The sequence below is a fragment of the Rattus norvegicus genome, chromosome 5, assembly GCF_036323735.1.
Source record: "Rattus norvegicus strain BN/NHsdMcwi chromosome 5, GRCr8, whole genome shotgun sequence".
Classification (NCBI taxonomy): Eukaryota; Metazoa; Chordata; class Mammalia; order Rodentia; family Muridae; genus Rattus; species Rattus norvegicus.
Genome location: NC_086023.1, coordinates 17999046 through 18019623, shown reverse-complemented (window position 1 = coordinate 18019623; position 20578 = coordinate 17999046). Strand labels below are relative to the sequence as shown.

Here is a 20578-nt window from a genome sequence, read left to right as displayed (position 1 = left end):
TGCTGGGAATTGAACTCAGGACCTCTGGAAGAGCACCAAGTGCTCTTAACCACTGAGCCATCTCTCCAGCCCCAGATTTTTTTTTTAATATTTACTTATTTATTATGTATACCTCATACAGCTTTCTGCCTGCAGGCCAGAAGAGAGCGCTAGGACTGATTATAGATGGTTGTGAGCCATGTGGTTGCTGGGATTTGAACTCAGGACCTCTGGAAGAACAGTCAGTGCTCTTAACCGCTGAGCCATCTCTCCAGCCCATGACAACAGATTTAACTAGGAGTGAAGACTTTATGGCCAAAATGTGAGGATGTTCTCTGATGAATTAAGAAATCTTGGGAAAGGGTAGCTAGGGGATTTGGGATTTGAAGGGCCTAGGGATTTGAGGACACTAAAGTTTGGAGGGTGGGAGAAAGGTAAAACTGAGAACCCAGGTTTGCAGCTATTCAGTTTAACATTCCTTAGTAAGTCACCTTAAAAATATATGGGAGGTTTGTCAAGTAAGATGGCTCAGAGAGTAAATGTACATGCTGCCCAGCCTGATGACCTGAGCTCAATTTCTAGAACCCATGTTTGAAGGAGAGAACTGACTCCTACAAGGTACCTTCTCATAAACATATGTACAGACGCAGCCTGACTAAAACAAAAGGGAGGACATAAGATTGAAAACAAATGCTACTAAAATAAAATGATTTCAGGAAACTAGAAAGGCACCTTAATTTTATTATAGGTTACAAATGACACACAGTTTAAAAGATATAAAGAGGTACAGTTTAAAAGATATAGAATAAGTACAAATAAGAAAAAAAATCCCTTTGTATTTTACTTAAGAGTTTTGATTGCTGGAGGTAGTGGCACTAGCCTTTAATTCCAGCAATCAAAAGGCAGAGTTATGAGGTCCGAATTGAACCTCTGCCAGCTCTTAAATGAGAATCAGAGGTGTTGATTGATGTAAAAGCAAGAGGAGTTTAATCATTCTGACATGTTGGGGTTGTCTCACTTCAAGGGGAGCCAACCCTGAGCAGACTCTAACAGGGAGCTATATACCTTGTAAACAATTGAAGCAGAATTCAAACAACTGTGGCAGACTTTTAACAATGGTAACTAGGGAGGGTACTATGCACATTTGGTGGATCAAAACAGCTTTTAGACTCAGTGTATTGTTTAAGACTTTTCTACAGGAGTGGGGGGGGGGGGTAGGGGTTGGAAGCCACAGGTAGCTTTGTGCGAGTTTGCCCTGCAGCTTTTCCAGGATCTAAACCAGCTTTTTACTTCCCAGAAGGGAAGGGTCCTTGTGCTCGAAGGTTTGTGGTGGGAACTTTCCCACTGGCCCCAGATTGGGCCCAACTCTAGCTCTTTCGGAGGCAGGCAGATATCTGAGTTCAAAGTCAGCCAGTCCACAGAGCTGAGTTCTAGAACATCCAAGGCTACACAGGGAAACACTGTCTTGAAAATCCAAAGTGAGGCAAAGAAGTTTTGAGAAATTCCACTACTCTTATTTTTTAATCATACCACTACCTCATTTTTATATCATTTTAGACTGTTTTAGAAATAAAATCTTTTTAGAAATCTTTAGAATTTTATTTTTTAAGATAGCATGGGTGAAGTTTTATATGAATAGGGAATGAGTGGCAAGATTTTAGGATCCTCATGCACAGTTAACTGTATTCAGATTTCCACAGATTAATATAAAAATGTGTTTTACAGTAGTCTGACTCCATGTCTTCTAATGTTTTCCTGAAAAATAATTTTCAGTAACTGTATGATGTGGCATGGTACAGATAATGCTCCAGTTGCTAGTGTTGTTAATCCCAAACTGGGGTGTCTGGAGAGGCATTTTTAAGTTGGTATTAAGTTATTTCTCCACCAGTGAAATGAGCCAATTCTAGCCAAAGTGTACATAAGCAGATTTATGGGGAAGGGAGGGGAAGAGAAGGAGCACAGCCAGGGGTGTGGTTCACAAATTCTGGATTATATAGGGAAGTCTCTGGCAGAGGAGCAGCCCAGCTCCTAGGCTGGAAAATTCAAGGTCAGGGATGGGGTATGTTAGATAGGGACTGAAGGATGCTGGGAGAACCTGGAAGCCAGGTCTGCTTTGGTATGTAAAATATGCATCTCAGCCCCTTGTCCTGGGGTCTGAAACCAAACAGTTATGGCTAGGAGTGCCAGAGTGCCACTGGTACCAGGTGATGGAAGTCAGAGATGTCAAAAAATCCTAAACCATGGGGCTGGAGTGGGCTCTGGACTCAGCCATCTAGAGCACTTGGCTGCTCTGACAAAGAGCATGTTCAGGTCCCAGCACTCACGGCTTTCTGTAATTCTAACACCAGAGGCTCTGGTGCCCTCTTCTGACCTCTAAGCATGAGGCATGCACTTGGTGCATGGTCATACATGCAGATAGGATACCCAAACAGAATAAAATAAATTTTAAAAAATTCTAACACTCACAGGGACGGTCCTTTACAACAAAGAATTAAATGAGCTATCCCCTGCCCTATGCCCACAAAACAAACAGTACTTTCATTGAAAACCTTAGCTTACTGCTAAAACTTCCAAGTTCATACCTTTTTAACCTTAATTTTTTTTTTTTTCCGGAGCTGGGGACCGAACCCAGGGCCTTGAAGCTTGCTAGGCAAGCGCTCTACCACTGAGCTAAATCCCCAACCCCTTAACCTTAATTTGAACTGATGCTAGAGGGGCAACATTGTGTACTATGATTATGGCCTTAGAACTGATCATTTGGTTTTAAACTCCAGCCCTGTTAAGTTACAAGCTAAAGAACACTAAGTAAAGTGTACTGATTCAGAAGCTTAGTCTTCAAGAATCAATCTGTCACCTGTAAAACTGAGGGAAAGTGATAAAATCTGGATTAGTTAAGACAGCTAAGTAGAATTGTAATGGAAAATCCAAGGGATACAAATCTAAGAACATTTTAGTATTTTCAATAAAAATAAACATGTCAAGCATTGCCATAAGTATGAAGTCAAAATAGTACACGTCTCAAGATCTGACTCCTGTTATTGAATCAAATGGTCGACTTTCAAGCCATTTAGAGAATGATAAAAAGCAATGGTGGGCCAATATTAGAATTGGAGGAATGAAGAATAGAAAATATTACTGCCTCAGAAGCAACAGGTATTTTTTTCCCTATGTTTCTTTGATATAGATAGAGATTTGTAAGTATTTGGTCATGTCATGGTGTTATTTAGTCAGGGTGGCCTCAGTCATCCTACCTTAGCTTCTATGTGCTAAGATTAGAAGTATGCATTACTTCATCCAGCTGTTTTATGAATTTAGGTAGTAGGGATGAAATTCAAGGCCTTTCTAGCATCCATTGTATTACTGAGCTACATCCTCCATCTCAACTAAAAATGTATATTGTAATGTATGTTACTAAAAGCCCAACTATCACTGGACATCTGGAGTCAGTTCTGTATACATGAATGACTAATTTATCATTGAAAATATTCCACAAAGTACTGGCTCTACTTCTGGACATTTTGGTAAGTTTTGAGATAATTGAGATAATTAATATAAGAATGTTTTATAATCTTAGGAATACTATCTCTTTCAAATGTGAAAAAAGCCTTGTCTTTGTTAACTCAAATCTTTCTTGCATGTTCTGCAGCATGTGACAGCATTAGTTACTAGCTCTTCAGATTCATTACTGTCCTCGAAGTCACTCAAGTTAACTATCATAATCACTAGTAACACCTATGAACACCAACAGAGCAACTACACAGATCAGCTATAAGGTCTATGAACAGTACTGAAAACAGAACATGAACATGAACAGTGCCCCTAGCATGTTCAAGAGTGCCTGACAACTGACTTACGATCTTGTAAAAAGTATCCTGTATTAGAGCGCTTTGCCTGAACTATACACACGCCTGGTTCCCAAAGAGGTCAGGTTGGTAACTCATGCTCTGGAAGTGGAGTTAGAGATATCTGTCAGTGACTAGGTGGGTACTGGGAACCAAATGGTCTTCTGCAAGACCATTAAGTCATCTTAACCATTGACCTGGCTCTGTCCTTCCAGCATAACTGATCAATTTATACTTTAAAGTATAATGCTATTCAACATTACCTTAAATTAGGGTAATAGCACTAAGTTTAAGAAATAACAAATACATGTTTTTGAACTGAATTTCAAATTAGGCAGAGCTGAAAAAATTTAGGTGTTTCCCAGTATCCTTAAGGAATTTTTGTTAAGAGACGCCATAGGAACTTGTTGCAGTTTGTTTTACAACGTGTAACAGGTATACCATAGTCTTGTCTTTAAATGTCTGTGTAGCTAAGGATCCTAATCTTCCTCTGCTTCCCAAGTGCTCAGCGATCCGTGCAGTTCTGTTTGAGTGGCCCCTGTATTACTACTTGTGGCCTTTGAGACATCCGACGGCAAGAATATTTCATAGAAACTTACTTGGCCTTAAATATTAAAATTTAGTTTTTAGTGATATTTAATATTTACAGTTTATTGAGTTCTGTAAATGACCTATAATTGTGTCAATTTCTTCAGAATCCTATAACTTTAAAAAATTCATCCAATTTAAAGATTTATAGGAAGAGGAGAATTTAATCAAGTATAGTGTGAGATGAGTTGGTACCTAATCCCAATTCAGACAAGATTTGTTGTGGTATGTACAAATTTTATCCATCTATAAAACAAAACCACTGAAAAATCCTTAGGAGGGAGAGAGACATAATTGTATGGTTTTTGATAGAAAAATAATGAAGGGTAATACGAGGCCAGCCAGAAGCACGGGTCTTGAGCAAGTTGCAAGTAACAAGGTGCAAAAGTTAGTACTAAATGGATATCATTAGTCAGGCAGCAGGGTTAAAATTTAAAGGGGAGCTTACAATCAGCATGTTAGACATTTAAAAGATCAAGAGTTACAGATGTGTCAAGTAAAGACTAGGAGACAGATTAAAATTGAGAAAAAGATTTAAAATTTCAAATGATTTGAAGTACTCAGGTAGATTGCATAATCCCTCCACACTTCTGAAAGAAAAAATGACTTTAAAAATTATATTTATCAATTCAATTATTGATTTTATGTGTGTGCACACGCCATGTGGAGGAATGGAGTCAGCTCTGTTCTTGGTAGGATGCACCTTTACTTATTCTCCTTCCCTTAAAGTTCACTGAAACACTGACAGATACTAACTTTAAAAAAGTTTAGTGGAGGCCAAGAATGAGAACTTTTCTTATCTTACAAAGAACCTAATCTTTGCATCACCCAGTGTATTCTAGTTGATAATCGGGAAAAGAATCCAGTAAAATGGATGGGGGATTATAAGCAACAGGAAAGAGATAACCCAGGAAGGGGAATGAAGAATGGCCCATGCATCAGTAAGTTTAAATATTTCAGCACTCTCTATGAAAGACAATTCTAAGGTCCTTACATCTGTCTGTAGTTTCATTGAGAAAAGCCCAGAAGCCAAACATCAAAGTGGATTATGACGCTTCACGTGGTGATGCAGGAGGAGTTTGTTCTCGATGATTATAGAGAAGGGGGGAAAATAGCTTGTGACAGAAAACTCATGGACATGCATGATCAGTAACATTTATCTTCTGTGTACTCAAGTTTATTTAGCAGAACTCATATCACATTTTCACTTTAGTCTTAGTGAATAGTTTGAGATGCATATAGATTTTGAACATTTACATCGGAGTATAAAGTAACAGACATTTGTTGTAACAGTTTCCCAAAGAAGTCAGGGACATCATGAGATATGTGGTGCTTTAACATTTGAAACTGGAGTGTATCTCTCCTGATCAATGCCACTGATTAACTGTGAGGAAACGAAGCTCTTTAGTGCTCTTTTAGTGTGTATGAACTTCAAGTATGGTTCTCGTCTACGATGTCAGTCCTAGGATGAAACTGAGGTGGTTAGTTTTGGTAGTCAGGAGATGACCTCTGGGTCATCTCACTAGCCCTGATTTTTCCTTTTTCTGTGTAGCCTTGGCAGTCCTGGAGCTCACTCTGTAGACCAGGCCTCCCCCTCTGAGTGAAGGGATTAAAGGTATGGGCTGCACCTCCGGGCCAGCTTTGTTTTTCGAAGTTTCTAGCTAGACTGAGATAGGCATAGCTTACATGTGCTAATATAGCAACAGTTTTTCTTGTTTTAGTCTTGCCAATTCACTACTTTCCTGGTGCACAATAATTGAGCCCCCCCCCCCTTTTGCTGGTGTAATGTACTAAAATTCCAGTTTGGAAAAAATACTCAATATGTATGAGTGTGGTCAAAAACCATGAAGACAACATTTTTTTCCGGGGATATAGCAGAAGTGCAGAGTTAAAAACAAAGTGAGATAAACAAGAGCTCCTCTCCAAACAACTCTGAAACTCAGCAAATGTTTCCTAGTGTATTTCACAATAAAGAGCTGCAGATCTCTATTAGTTTAATACTCCTCATGTCTCATATTGCTAGGAACCACTCATGGTTGGCTTAGAGAGACCATTCCTAAACTTTTACCTCTTTCAGATATTCCTGGAAATAGTAATTTAGTACCTGTTTATGTCACATAATTGATTAGTCTGCATGTAACATCTGCTCATCAAATTTTAATACTCAAGTTTTGTAGCTTCAAGTCCTTGCCTGAGCCTGAATACAAATGCAACATTCTCCCAAGCTGACATTCTCTTATCTAATCTTGATGTTGTTGACCCATATCGAATTCCGTATTGTACGGTCGTGCCGATTAAAGTCCAGTACACTTTGCTTCGGTTCTTCTCTTTTGGACGTGGTCTTTACTTACCTGGTCTGACTTTGTGCTGCCCCACCCTTGCAAAGATGCCTGGCATACTTTCGGAGTTGCCTGCCAACCAGGCAGTAGCGGTACCGGTGGCCCAGGTGACAGTCGGCTGACCTCCGGGCGGCCGACGAGGGCCCCAGAGCTGTACTGGTGCTCACTCTTCAGCCTCCCGCTCCCCTGCTGGGACTGCTCCAGGTTTGGCGGGGTCGGTCTGCCCGGGCCAGAAGGTCACGCTCACCTTGAGGCCGTCCACGGCAAGCACCGAAATACCTTCCAGGGTCAGGGAAGGACAGACATGTCACTAGCCAGAGACTTCGCTCGCCGGCCGAGCCGCGCCCGTCCGGGAGGCCCAGTGACTTCCGGATCTGCGCAGACGCCTGGGTCTCCCCTCCCCCGGCAGGCTGTTTCCCGGCGTGCTCTGCGGCGGAAAGGCCGAGTCGACAATAACAAACCCCACGGCGGCCGCGACCCAACCCTGCCAAGCTCCCAGTGCCTCGGCCCGCGGACTCGAGTACCCGCGCGGAGCCGAGGGGCCGGAGCAGCGGCTGCGCCCTACTCCCATCCCGCCGGACCTCCGGGCTTAGCCGGGTGCTCGGCGGCCGGGCGCCGACGGTTGTGTCGGTTGGCGGCGCCACAGGGGCGGTTGGTAGCCGCCGCCGAGGCCAGGGCGGCGGCAGAAGATGGTGCGGGGGTCCGCCGGCTGTGTTGCTGCCGCGGGCGGAGGAGGCGCTGCCGGGTAAGTGCCTTCCCTGTTCCCATCTGGCGGCGGGCTTCTCAGCACCTGACGGGATCGCCCGAGCGTCCGTCGGCGCCGGTTCCGAGGGTCACGGCGCCAGCCCTACGGGGACCGTGAGGCCGGCTGGCTGCTGACAGGATCGCGGGAGCCGCAGGGCGCTGGTGCTCACCGGAGGCCTGAATTGCGGCCTCCGTCTCCAAGGCTGGCGCACTGGAGTGTCCGGCCTGGGAAACCGGAGAGGGTTTGGGCCAGGGCCGGAGTGCCCAGAGGGGAGGAACCTAGAGGTGATGTCTTTGTCCCGACCCCGGAGTGCAAGCATCGGTGTAAAGTTACTCCTTGGAATGACTCAGCCTCGCTCGCCCCACGAATGGATTTGGAGTAGGGGGTTTATGCGGGTTCCAAAACTTGGTACAAATGACAGCTTCCGAACGTGGTGTCTATACTTTCTCTAGAGTGGTGGATGTCCTGTGGTGACTGCTTATGGTTTCGTAATCCTGTCCTTTCCGTCATGAGTCTTTAAAGTGTGATCATTCCATGAACTGGTTGGTATAGGCCTGATGCTACAGAACACTCGTGCACTCACTTATTGATAAAGTCTCTGCAAGACATTCAGTTGGGTGGGGATGTTGACACGTCTATTATGAGCGTTAAAAACTTCCATTTTGCTAACCATTTTCTGTAAATAACTGATGAGACTTACTTATCTGAGGGTTTGCACAGCTAGCAGTTTAGAAGCAGCCTAAAAATGCACCGGCTTGTGTGTGCTCATGTTACTGTATTTCAGTAGGTGGGGTTTTTTTGTTGTTGTTTTTGTTTTTTGTGTTTTGGGATTACTGGATAAGTGGACTGCTGCTATGCGAGAAATATTTTATTACAAAATATGGCACAAATATCACTTTCCAATTAGGTTTTTGTCTTTTTTTTAGTGTTTATCTCTGTTTTAAACGTTAGCCTAGGGCTAGAACATAGCTGCTCTATTCATCTCAGCATTCCAGGAGACTGAGACAGAAAGATGGCTTTAGGCTATTTGCATTACACAGTAAGTTAAGGTAGTCTTGGGAAACATAGTGAGAATATGTCTTGAAAAAAGGAAAAAACAACAAAAATGGTATTTACATACTTATGCCATGGGTGTGTCAGGCACGTAACGTAGCATTTACATTGATAAATCTATTAATGTAATTGGTTAGTGTTTTTTGTTTTGGCTCTTTATGACAGACATCAGGGTTAGAATGCACAGCAGATTGAGTTTACACATAAATCCATAAAAACCAAAAGACATAAGATAAAAGAAATGATTTCTCCACGATTGTATGTTTTTGTTTCTTGCCTTGTTAGTATGTACTGCTAGGAATAAATCCTAGAGCTTTCTGCATGCTCTGTAAAGCGTTATTCCTGATTCACTCTTAGACCTGAGAAAAAAGTGTTTCCAAGACTACCTGATTAAGAGAGCTTTGTTTAGAGGTGCACCTTGTGTAGCTCAGGTTGGCCTTCAGCTCCTGACCCCCTTTTGTTAAGACCTGTCATACCTGACACATCTCAGAGTTTTGCTAAGTTTTGGCAAGTATTCATTAGTGATGTGTTGGTAAGTATTAAGCAGCAGACAAACTCAAGGCTCTATTATTCAGAAGAAAAGTGAGAACATAAGTGGATATTTAAGCAAGCCAGAAAGGTTAAGAAATGTCTGTCTGTATTGGAGGGTGGGTTTGAAACTTTGGGTAAGGTGTCTTACTGTCTTGAGTCAAGACCCAAGAGACTTTAAGAAACAAAAGGATCCTTTTTGAGGGATGAGGAGAAATAGGAACTATGGAAGGCTGTGATTGGAGGCATATTCCATGAAAAAGGTTCCTGAAGACTAATGCCTGAAGTGAGGGGTAGTAGTAGGAAGAGACATTCTGGAGACATTCAAGTTTTATGACACAGTAGTTTAAAAAAAAAAAAAGTAAAATTGTGGCTGCATGTGTAAAACACAGAGTTGAGTGTCCGTAGATTCAGCAGGTCTGGGGAACAGCTGGACCAGAATCTATCCCTCACATATGGATTGGTCCTATCTAGTTTACTTGTGTATAACAGTAAGCTAGAGAAACACACATTTCGTATGTGTTTAGGCAACCATTGGGCATTTTAAAGAAGGCAAAATGACAAATATCAGTTGCTGGTTTAGAAAAGAGGTTAGAGAAGCAGACTGTGGAGTATTAGGTTAAACAATGTACTTTTTAAGGTTTATTTATTTATTATATACATTGTAGCTATCTTCAGACACACCGGAAGAGAGCATCAGATCTTATTAGAGATGGTTGTAAGCCACCATGTGGTTGCTGGGATTTGAACTCAGGACCTTTGGAAGAGCAGTTGGTGCTCTTAACCACTGAGCCATCTCTCCAGCCCCAATGTACTTTTTAGATAAGAACATAATGTTACTGAGCACATTTCTCTAGTATTTCTGTATTATGGACCTAGGAAGCCTAATTTGCTTATTCTAAAGCTGGTCATTCTTGAAGGTCCTAAGAGCATTAGTCTTCCTCTCACCCTTCTGTAAAGTTGAGTCTAGTGAGCCTGCAAGTGTATGCAGAACTTGAACGCTCACAAGCAGCCTTTTATAAGTAGTTTCGGCTTTCTTAGGTGTTTAATGAGGGCCCTCAAGATTACAGATTTTGCTGGGTTGAATTCTCATGTTATTGTTCATGAAAACATTGATGTAGTAGTGATGTTTTCATCTTGTTACTAATTTAAGAATATCAACATCAGTTTTTCCTTCACTAGCCATATACAAAAGTTGGTCAGTCACTGCCCACAGAATACGTGTCCAGATTATAATTCACTACTTTTCTGTTCTTTCTATGGCCTTTGGTGACTTTGGCAGCAAATGACATTTGAGAATGCTTCCTTGATACTGCCCTATAAAGAAGCCTATGTTTATAGACTTGGTTTGATAGAGTAAAAGCTAATTCAGTATTATATAGGTGATTTGGGTTTAGTTGGTATACACTGTAAAGTAAAATATACTACTAGAAAATGTTCTCTAGGGCTGGGAAGATGGCTCAGTGGTTAAGAGCACTGACTGCTCTTCCACAGGTCCCGAGTTCAAATCCCAGCAACCACATGGAGGCTCACAACCATCTGTAATGAGATCTAATGTCTTCTTCTGGTGTGTCTGAAGACAGCTACAGTGTATTTCTATATAATAAATAAATATTTAAAAAAAAGAAAAATGTTCTCTAAAGTCATGGATTTTATATAGTTTTGATGGTTAGATATGATGCCAGAATGGTAATATGTTAATGCTCTAATGTCCAGTAATTTCCATATTATGCAGTTCAGGTAAGGTACACATGCTAGTATGAATGGCATCATGGTGGGAATAAAACTGAATATAATTACTTATTCTTTAATCTTCACATGTACTGTGACAAATATACTCATAAAATAAATGTAATCTTTTTTAAATATTTATTTTATGAGTACATTGTAGCTGTCTTCAGGCACACCAAAAGAGGACATAGGATTCCTTTACAGATGGTTGTGAGCCACCATGTGGTTGCGGGAATTGAACTCAGGACCTCTGGAAGAGCAGACAGTGCTCCTAGCTGCTGAACCATCTCTCCAGCCCCAATAAATGCAATCTTTAAAACTCTGGGGGCTGGAAATGTATCAGCAGTTAAGAGCACTCATTCCTCCAAAGGACCCCAATTCAGTTCCAGCACCCACATTAGATTGCTCACAACCAGCTGTGACTCCAACTCTAGGAGATCCAACACCATCTGTTGGTCTCTTTCAGGACCTGCATTCATGTTCACACATGTGTTTGTTTGTTTGTTTGTTTGTTTGTTTGTTGTCTGTAGAAGGAAGAAAACAGGCAGTCACAGACACTTTTACCTGTGTAGCCCTGGCTGACCTCATTTTTATAAAACCAGATTATATATATGCATGTGCCTATTCTATTCCTTACTGTTATACACAAGTAAACTAGATAGGACCAATCCATATGTGAGGGATAGATTCCGGTCCAGCTGTTCCCCAGACCTGCTGAATCTACGGACACTCAACTCTGTTTTACACATGCAGCCACAGTTTTACTTTTTTTTTTTTAAACTACTGTGTCATAAAACTTGAATGTCTCCAGAATGTCTCTTCCTACTACTACCCCTCACTTCAGGCATTAGTCTTCAGGAACCTTTTTCATGGAATATGCCTCCAATCACAGAAGTATTTCTGCTCTGTTTTGGTCACAAGCATGTTGTATTACTTATCTCCGTGTAAGGCTTACCTGAGCATGCTTATCTAGTGTTAGAGAAAGCACACACTTAGATAGGAACCTTTATGAAACAGGTTGTACAGTGTGAAGAAGATGCCTGTGCTACTCTCTGTTTTCTCCTGGTGGTGGTATATGGGGTATATCTGATTTGCAGAGACTGATACCCAGTTCTTGGTCTGAGCCACCTATATGGCTTTTGTGGTGAATTTTATTTTCATTGAAGCAGAAACCAGTCATTACTCAAAGAGGTAGAATTACTAAGAATTGTAGTTTGCAGAATTGGAAACAAGACAAAATTATTTCAAATTGCTTTTCTCCATAAGACCTTTAGTTTGCTTTCTTTAGTAACATCCAGATCTTGTGCTCTATTAAACTTGAAAGCAACTTGAAAGTTATTTATATTCCTAGCACCTAGTACCATGCCTGGCTTATTTAGATCTCCCCTACTTCCACACCCACCCCAAGTACTGGGAGTCTAGTCAGTGTTTAGTTCTGAAAACCTTGAAATGTAAGAAAGCTAATTCTGAGGTTTTAGTATTATAGAAAATTGGTGTTACGGCTAGTGCGGTGGGCCTTATTATCACAGTGGTAATTTTTCAGGATGAAATTTTTAATTACCTCAGTTGAAAAGTTGGCTAGACAGCTGGCTTGGAACCTGTTATATAGACCAGGCTGCCATCATCTCTAGATTTTACTACCTGTGCCTCCTTAGGACTGGGATTAAAGGTGTGCAGGTGTCTATCACCACACTTGACAGAGCCAGATGCATTTTTTTTTCTGAGATGATTCTAGTTATTTTATATAGACATGGAAGTCAACCATCACCCATATATTCCATATAAATACAGTGGAATCATTTTTAATTTAAAATTTTAAATTTTTGTAGATTATTTTGTATGGCGTTGGATACCCTGGATTTGGAGTTGTGGAGAATTTGGAGTTGCCATATGGATGCTGGGAACTTTGAAAGAACAAAGTTCTTTCAAAGATAGATGGCTAATCTATCCGTCTCTTCCTTCTATCATTTATAGCCAACTGTAAATGGGAAAGGCCACATAAATTGCTGGGCTACACACCCAGCTCAGAAACAATGTTAGGACTACACCTAACATTAAACATTCAGATAAACAAAGATTGGAGGAGAGATTTTTACCTGGCCTGAAAATGCAAAGTGTTGGTATAGTTTTCTTCCTGTGTGGGATCCTTTGATGATATTTCAGGAAAAAGGAACTGGGGTTAATTATGAAGCTATTAAACATTGAAGCTTAGTACCCACCACTTTTAGTGATTTTTTTTTTTTTTTAAAATACACTCCTAGGCGCTGTAAAGGATTCTCATTCACATTATTATTGCTCTCCTCCTTACCAACTCTGTAAGTGTATCATTTTCAGTTTGTAGATCGTAAACTGAGATGCTAAAGTTATTGAGTCCCAGTGGAGTAGGTAGAATCTTAATTGAGATAAATTTTGTTCCAAACATTACCTTTCTAGGTTAATTATGTGTCAGAGTTGTCAAGTTCACATCTGTAGTGGGGTTGCCAACTAAAGGAAGTAAGTGGGATCCTGTAGGTTGTCATTCTCTGGAATTGTCTTTTCACATTATTTTGCAGAGTGGTTCAATGAGAAGGAAGAAAAGCCTGCTTTGAAGAAAGCAGTGCTTAACTAAACATTATAGCACATGAAAGGTAGCTTCAGAGAAGGCAGGGATGACAACGACAAGCAGAATTTGAGGCCAGCTGATAGGAGTGTTGAAGGAGTGGAATAGAAAGTAAAAAGAATAGAGCATTTGCAGTCTAAAGGTTCTGCCATGACAGATTAGGAGTTCTGTTCTAAAAGAAAAGATGGGCAGAATTTAAACAGAGATGAGTTTGGATACCAGGGGAATGATAGTTTTGTATACAATAAAATGAAGGGAAAGATTTAAAGGAAAAGCATCAAATTGAAAATTGGACTTTTTGGCTGGGTTTGGATGTGTAGCTCAGCAGTTTATAAGGTCTTGGCTTTTTGTTTTTGTTTTAGACAGGGTCTTGGGGCTGGAGAGATGGCTCAGTGGTTAAGAGCACTGACTGCTCTTCCAGAGGCCCTGAGTTCAATTCCCAGCAACCACGTGGTGGCTCGCAGCCATCTGTGATGGGATCTGATGCCCTCTTCTGGTGTGTCTGAAAAGATCGACAGTGAGTGTGTTTACATATAATAAATATATCTTTTTTTAGAAAAAGTTTTAGATAGGGTCTCCTGTAGCTCAGCTCGGCCTTAAATTCACTGTGTAAGTGAGCATAGCCTTGACGTTATGGTCGATGATCCTGTCTCCAGTTCCCAGGGCTTGAGATTAGTGGGGTATGCATTACTACACCTGGCTTAGACAGTGTTTGGGGGTGAACCCAGAGATTTCTCTATGCTCATCTGGGCAAGCTCTTCACACCATTAACCATGTTGTGTATCTTTCTCACTAGGTTTGAGCATGACTGACATGTTTGATATTTTTCTCTGGTGTTGTCTCAGTGAAATATGTATTAAGTTTGTCTCATTGACTAGAAACTAATGGTAAACTTAGGCAGGTGGTCAATAAATAGTAGGAGTTGGGAGTTGGGGTGCTGAAGAGATGGCTCATCAGTTAAGAGCACTTGTTATATTTCTAGAGGATTCTCAGGTGATTCTGAGCACCTCTATGAAGGCTCCAATTCTGTGACTCCAATTCAAGGGGATCTGACATAGCTTCTGCCCTCTGAAGGCACCTGGCATGCCTGTGTTGTGCTCACAAAAAAGCAGGCAAAACACCTATACACATAAAATAAAAATAAGTTTTTATAAAAAACAAGTAGGTATGGTGGTACATACTTGAACTCTCAGAGCTTAGGGAAGAGTACTGAGAGTTTAGGACCAAAGATAAATAGTAGTAGGCAATCAAGTATATTATTACTACTATCTAAACTCAAAGTCTTCCACCTATAATTTCCTCAGTAATTCATTCTAGCTACTGTTTGTTTGTTTATTTGATGTATATGCATACACCATTGCTCCCTTCAGACCAGAAGAGGGGGTTGGATGCCTAGTACAGATGGTTGTGAGCCACCATGTGGTTGCACGGAATTGAACTCAGGACCTCTGGAAAAACAATCAGTGCTCTTAGCCGCTGAGCCATCTCTCCAGCCCTCTAGTTACTGTTTACATCTATACTGTAGTAGATTAAAACACAGAGGCTTTGTGTCAGGGGAACATTACACCATTTAAATACGGGACATAGGCTGTGTGTCAGGTGAAGATCACACCATTTAAATATTGGACATAGGCAGTATGTCAGTGAACATTACACCATTTAAATACAGGACATAGGTTGTCTGTCAATGAATATTACACCATTTAAATACAGCACATAGGCAGTCTGTCAGTGAACATTACACCATTTAAATACAGGACATAGGCTGTCTGTCAATGAATATTACACCATTTAAATATAGGACATAGGCTGTGTGTCAGTGAACATTACACCATTTAAATACAGGACTTGCTACTGAGATCTGGGTATCCATGGGATCATTTCCCCAAGAATAAAGAAAAAAGATGACTGTTTTTATCCCTGCACTACACACGTAGCCCAGAAATGCTTGTTAAAGAGTTGGTAGGGTGAGCACCAAGACAGAAAGAAGGAAGGGTCTGTGAAAATGGTAGCTTTAGAAAGAGGTTCTGTGATGGAAGAGAAGATCTGTGGCAGAAGCTTAGTAATCTTGATCTGTGGCTGAATGCGAATGTATATTTCCAGTCCCTTACTGCCATTGAGTTTGCCTCCCCCACATTTTTGTTTTAAAGCCATTCAATCAGGTAGCTCCCATTTCGTTTGCTTCCCTGCAGCCAGCTTGAGGACACTACTTTGAGTAAGACTCAAAGCTTGAGGACACTACTTTGAGTAAGTAGACTCTTGAGTAAGGTTATGTACTAACCAGGCAAAATAATTCATTTTCTTTGTGTCTGATTTTTAATTTTAAAACTAGAAAGCTGGGTATTACCTAAGGATGAGAACAATCTTAAATACCTCAAGTTAGTTAGGTGTTGATGCGCAGTGGAAATTAGATTTGTATATGATGGGCTTAGAGGTGGCTGAGATAACTAGTGTATCAGTTATTACCATTTGTTTTTAGTAAAGTATATTTATTGCTTATATCCTGCATTGTGTACAGGGTGTTTAAAGTCCGTTTGTATAGGCATTACTAGATTTTATTTTTGCTTATCTTCTTGGATTGGCTACAAATAGTGTGCTAAGACCTGACATAGGCTCAGCCATACATAATTTTTTTTTTAAAGATTTATTTATTTATTATATATAAGTACACTGTAGCTGTCTTCAGATACACCAGAAGAGGGCATCAGATCTCTTTACAGATGGTTGTGAGCCACCATGTGGTTGCTGGGAATTGAACTCATGACCTCTGGAAGAGCAGTCGGGTGCTCTTAACCGCTGAGCCATCTCTCCAGCCCTTTTTTTTTTTTTTTTTTAAAGATTTATTTATTTATTTCATGTATGTAAGTATACTGTCTCTGTCTTCAGACACACCAGAAGAGGGCATCAGATCTCACTACAGATAGTTGTGGTCACCATGTGGTTGCTGGGATTTGAACTCAGGACCTCTGGAAGAGCAGGCAGTGCTCTTAACCACTGAGCCATCTCTCCAGCTCTCATACATAATTTAAGAACTTGATTCTCATTGAGATCTTACAGGAAAGAAAATAAGTAAGTTCAGTCTTAGAGAATTGAAACAGATTAGTTTGACACAGGGTCTTGCTGTGTGTAGCCTTAGCTAAGCCTAGAACTCACTATGTAGACCAGACTGTCCTCAAATTCATGGAAATTCACCTGCCTCTGCTGGGCCCAAAGGCATATACCACCATGCCTGGTTTTGGGAGGTTCTGGTACATCAGCGTGAGTAAAGATGGCCAATTGGTATGGGAAAGGTTTAGTTTTTGTTCATTTTGAATAGGGGGGATTATGTAGGTCATACTTAATATATATGCTTAATGTACAGACACTATTCCAATTCTGTGCTTCCGGTTCCATAGCAGACCTAGTATTTCTAGGCTTTTAGAAGATGGATTTGCTTTTGAGAAATCATTCCTTTGGCCCTGTTGAAAAACAAGTAAACAGACAAAAGACCAATTTATTGATGGAAACTTCTACCTACATAATTTTTTGTCCTGTCGATAGAGACGGGAACCTAGAACTCTTTGTAAGCTTTGCTTTTATATTGCGGTTATTATTTTTTCGTTTCATTTCATTTCATTTTTTAACAGAAACGAGAAACAAAAACCTGGCCATAGAAGACTGCCTAGTATACCAATATTGCATCTTAGTAACTTCCTTCAGCTCCCATCTTGCTTTAGCTAGACTTTAACCTTTTCTTCTTATTTGGTACTGTAAGGAATATGTTCCCTACTTTTGAGAAGAAAGCTGGAAGTTAGAATACTTTTCTCATTGTTCAGCCTAGAAATAGTGGGAGAGGGATTTGAACCAGATCTATTAAAGCTTTTCACTTAGCAATCAGTTTTTATGTTGACTGGGGACATATTGTAATCAGGTAACAGGCATAGTGGCACAGGTCTAATTCTGTGTTCCTGAGGCTTGTATAGGGAGAGATTACAAGTTCAAAGTCAGACCCTGTCTCAAAACAACAAAAAAAACAAATATAACTAGAAAATAATGTTTCCATAAAAATCTTACTGTTTTGAAAGACTGTTGCTAATCTAATACTTAACAGTATCATTTTTTTCTCTAAGCAATGCCGTGAACATTTTCTCTATATCTATGATTATGTTATTAATTAGGGAACAGCAGAAAATTGTGTCCTAGGTTGACCTGGAATTTCCAGCAGTCCTCCTGCTTCACTCTCCCCATTGTTGAGATTATAGGCGTGAGTCATCACACCTGGCTGCGCTTATGTTTTCCGTGCTCTTTAGCTATCCCATGTTTTCCCACAATATTTACACCAAAACAATGAGTAACCTACATTTATTATTAATGTAAAGTATTTTTTATATATTTTAAACACATTAGAAAAATGGCTTTCTTTTTGCTGGGAGGGATTAAGACAGGGTTTTTGTGTATTTCTGGCTGTCCTGGAACTCACTATGTAGACCAGGATTGCCTTGAACTTGTAGAGAATTTGCTGAGATTAAAGGAAAGCAGCACCCCAGGCCTGGCTGTGATTTCTTTAAGAAGGATCTTTATTGTACTGTATGGGCATCTGTGCTCGGCAGTTTCCTCTTGCTAGAATGTTTCAAGGACAGCCCTATAGAAATTCAATATCTAGCATTGTTGATTTTCTTGACTTTGTGCTTATTAAACCTGGTATTTCTATGTATGCAGTTTTAAAGAAAAAAATGTAAGAATTTTCTAGTATTATTACTGAACTAAAGGAAGTCTGAGTTTATAAAATTTCTGTTTACCTTAACAAATAACCAGTGGTTTTCTAGAAAGCTTATAATTATTTATGATACATTGATACTTTTATTATAAAAGTTGAATATGATTAAAATGATTTACTACTGTTTATAATGGTTTTATTGTGGAAATTTACAAATGAACATAGTAGCCTCACTCATTGGGGGGTACTATTCAACATTCAATTTATCTTTCAACACAATTCAGTTCTGCTAACCCTTTTTTACTTTTCTTTTTTTCACCATTTGTTTTCATTGGACTAATAGTTTAAATCAAGTATCATTTTACACATTAGTTTTTCAGCTTATTTTGCCTTAACCATAGTACCATTTTCAACCCAACAAGCATGTTTACAAATATTATTTTAATAGTGTGTATATCCAGGGTATGTGTGCTAGTTCCTGTGGAGACCAGAGGCGGTGGATCTGTCTAGAGCTTGGTTAGGGCCACCACTAAATGTGGTGCTAGGAACTGAGCTGAGGTGCCTGGAAAACCAGCAGTAGGAACTCTTAACCCCAAGCAACCTCTCCAGTCTCCAATCAAATAAAAACTTTAGAAAACCTTTGCGTGGTGGGGGTTTGTGCTGGGGATCAAACGAAAAGATAATATGCATGCTGAGCAAGCATTCCATGGCGGAAAAACTTGCAGCTTAAAAATCTTAATACCTAGTACCTAACTTAGTCTTAGATTACAATACTCCTTTAAAAATTGGCTTTTATTAATTGCTTTTTATTTTATTTTATTTTATTTATTTGTGGTTTTCTTTCTTTGAATCATTTTATTTGTTTTATGTATACTTATATCCAGGGACATCAGATCCCATTACAGATGGTTGTGAGCCACCATGTGGTTGCTGGGAATTGAACTCGGGACATTTGGAAGAGCAGACAGGGCTCTTAAGCACAGAGCCATATCTCCAGCCCCTTGTTTTGTTTTGTTTTGTTTTGTTTAACACTAAAAAGGTATATGCATATAATTATTTTTAAATTTATTTTAACTTCTTTTATTTTGGAAACAATTTGTTGAAGAAACTGCAATGTTCTAGGGAATGATCATCATCCTATCCTGTATTTAGTTGAGTGCTGTCATACAGTGATTAGTTTTTTATCTATTCTGCATTTACTGTATTGCTGATCAGTATAAAAAGCTTAATTTTGGGAGGTAGACAGGAAATGATAAGTGTATCCAGTTAAATCATTTGAGTATACTATGAAATATAGTTCATAGTATTTCATCTGTCTCACTGTGGGTGTCCTTCACTGTGTTATTGACTAGGGCCACATTTCTTAAAGCACATTGCATGTAGAAAGGTTAAGAGCTTAATTTTTCTTTCTCCAGTTTTATAATGGGTTCTGAAACACGTTCACCAAAGTGTTTTATTTTAATATTTAAATTGATTTATTTGTTTTGTGTGTATGGTCAGAAAGACATAACTTAAAGCCTGTGAGAGTCAGGGAACAACTGGTTGGGAGTTAATTCTCTTCACAACTTGAATCCTGGGGATTAATCTCAGGTTGTCAGGTGCTTTTACCTGCTTAGCTACCTCACTAGCCTCTGTTTAAGTTATTGTTATAGACACATGAGTTTTACAGATTTGATGTTGTTTAGTTATTTGTTTTTGTTTTTTGTTTGTTTGTTTTTGTTTTTGTTTTGGATGTTTTGATGATTAAACTATGCCAGTGAAAGCCATTATAATGTTCGTTTTTTTGCCCTTTTGTCATGGTCTCACTTTTTTCTTGCCCTATGGCACATTAAGATATTCTAAGCATATGTGATTGGGGCTTTTTTTTTTTTTCTGCTTTAGACTTTTAAATTCAGCAACTTCTAATAGCCCCCTTAGAAACCACAATGTTGAGTGTTCAGTGAGTTTACTCAATTACAGAGTTAGAAAAGGCAGCCTCTACTCTGGACACAGACTGCAAGCATGGTGATTTGCAGGCCCTCACCTCCAACCCCTGATGAACACCTACCCTCACCCCCACCCTCACCCCCCATCCCCCAAGTGGAATAGCTCACAGACTTAGGAAAGCCCTATACTTAACTAAAATCAGGCTGTTGCTTATAGAGCTGAACCCCTGCAGCTTCAGAAGTCTGCCTGCTCACTTTCTGAATTACTCAAAAACCCATACCTTTCCCTTTTCTGTCACGTTTTAAGCATGCTTTCCCTAGCATTTTGGAGTTCACTTTTCTAAAGCTTCCTACCTGGTTCTATGGCTACTTGTCTGCCTTGTGGCTGACCTCCATGCTTGATCAGTTTAAATTGCATGGCCTTTTTCTTTCCTTTCTCTTCCAAGCAGCTACTGACATTTACTTGCTGCTGTGAGATTTTTACACCCCAAAAAGGGAAGGGTAAGTAGAAATTAGAATTTGGAAGGAATCCAGATCGGATTCTGTCTTGCTG

General features: G+C 40.0%; 1 protein-coding gene and 1 non-coding gene across 4 annotated transcripts in view; both read left to right on the top strand.

The window, feature by feature from the left end:
- The first annotated feature begins 7189 nt into the window (after positions 1-7189).
- Positions 7190-20578, top strand: part of Rb1cc1 (RB1-inducible coiled-coil 1) — a 63913-nt gene continuing 50524 nt past the window's right edge. For 2 of the 3 annotated variants that reach the window (XM_006237794.5, XM_063287519.1), the window contains exon 1: positions 7355-7493. The gene's annotated coding sequence lies outside the window, so the exon portion shown is untranslated. Of the gene's footprint in view, positions 7494-20578 lie in introns of all 3 variants that reach the window. The other variant, NM_001107901.1, reaches the window with a different exon arrangement.
- On the top strand, positions 17965-18104 carry LOC120103270 (small nucleolar RNA SNORA8). Its single transcript, XR_005505349.1, has one exon. It is a non-coding gene; the product is annotated as a small nucleolar RNA SNORA8 (small nucleolar RNA).